The following is a 1,933-nucleotide window of genomic DNA, read 5'->3' as shown; positions in this document are numbered from 1 at the left end:
ATGTCAGCAACCAGAGCAACTCACCCCGCGCCATCTCGGGACCCCCAAACATGGTTTTGAAAGGTCCGAGGATAGCTCTGAGTTTCATGGTACATTAGGAAACATTTCTTTTATTTTTCAATATGTTTTCACACCATTCAAGTTTTTTTTTTTTTTTTTCTCTTTCTTCTTTTGCAAAACATAATTCATCAAGAGGACAGCTGTCCTTTGAAGGCAGGAGTTGCTTTAAACATCACAAAGCTCCCATGATCCCAGCCCCCTCCTCGCCCAGCCTGATGAGCTTTGTCCAGGTTGGGGGTTCTGATCTCTTACTCACCCAGACTGCCTCCCCAGGGAGCCACTGGGTTGAGCCTCCAGAGGTCATTTCCTTGCCAAACATTCCTTTTCAGTGAGAAGACGTTTTCATCCCCTGGTAAACAATTCCAGCCCACACAAAGCAGACAGGGGTGCCTGTCCCTCTTCTTGCTCTCCACTTGGTTCTGAGCCCATTCCAACCCCAGAGGCGTCAGTCTGCTCTATAAATTCCTTTGTGAAACCTGAGCGCCTGGGCTCTGAAGGAGAGCAAAGATCTTGGAGGGGTTGCAGTTTCCCTTCTCTCTAAAGATCTGCTTGTGTTGGCAGCAGGAGGGTATGTTCTTCCAAACAGGCGCTTCCCTTTCTTACGTGAATTCAGTTCAGAAAGCACTGCCAGGCTCCTTCTAAGCAGGATAGGTAAGGCCGCCTCCCTTGCAGGTCTACACAGGAAAGAGATGACAGGCCTGGGGAGAGGGTGGAGGATTTTCTGAGGTAAAGGGTCTGAAACTCTTTCTCCAAAGGTCACTATTGGGAGGGAAATGGCTCTGCTCATGGGAGGTGGGGGGCGGGCGTGGTGGCTGGGTCAGCCTTGAGATTCAGGTGATTTTTTTTTTTTTTTGAGAGAGAAAAAGATAGGAAGGAAGGGAAGAAAGAAAGAAAGACAGCAAAAGAAAGGATAGAAGAAAGAAGGAAAAAGAAAAAGAAAGAGGAGGATAGAGACACGTTTACTGGCGGGCCTTTCACTGAGCAATTGCGTCACACGCCCGAGTGCCTCACCACCAACTCCTCCAATTGCTTCCAGGGAGGTAGGAGGGGGGTTCAGGATTGGGAACTCATGTACACCCGTGGCAGATTCATGTCACTGTATGGCAAAACCAATACAGTATTGTAAAGTAAAATAAAGTAAAAATTAAAATTAAAAAAAAAAGAAAAAGACACAGAAAAAAATAAAATAAAATTCATATTGTATCATTTCTTAACATATATGTTTCCTTGATCCTAGAGTTTGGAAATGAAGTAGTAAGTCACTAACTGATAGAATCTTAGGAAACTCATCTTTGAAAAGCGATGCATTGTTTTGGTGGCATTACAGGAGATAAAAAGAAGGGAAGCAGCCAGCTGTGGCCTTGCTGTAAGACTTTTGATTTTTGCATTGTATGGGTCTGTTGGAGTTTGCGGTCCAGGTTTTCTCCTGGGGAGACTCTGAACTCCCGTGTGTCGACAGGGGCCGACATCCTAATGCTCTCATCAGAAATGCCCCCTTGCTTGCTGTTTCCAGTTGGATCGGCGCAAATGGTGGAAAGCAGGTCATGGGAAAGCCATTCTGGCTGAGTGACTTTTCTTTCCCCCAACCTTCTGCCCAGCTGGCAGCACCAGGCTGGTGCTGGAGCCTCCCCAGGGAGCTCAAAACTGTGCTGACAGGCAGGGCACCGTTGGGCAGCCACGCCTGCCCCCTGGCCTCCATCCAGCCCTCTGAGCCCAAGCTGGGGCCACCTTTCCTGTTTGTTTTTCATTAAACATTGTTTACTGAATGCCTACTATGTGCCAGGGACTGCTCTAAGGGCTTTTGGTACCCCAGTGAGAGAAACAGACAGACATACATCCCTTGCTTCGTGGAGTTGATGTCCTAAGGTTCCTA

This window comes from Ovis canadensis, chromosome 22, assembly GCF_042477335.2.
Source record: "Ovis canadensis isolate MfBH-ARS-UI-01 breed Bighorn chromosome 22, ARS-UI_OviCan_v2, whole genome shotgun sequence".
NCBI classification, from domain to species: domain Eukaryota; kingdom Metazoa; phylum Chordata; class Mammalia; order Artiodactyla; family Bovidae; genus Ovis; species Ovis canadensis.
This window is presented reverse-complemented; position numbering follows the sequence as displayed.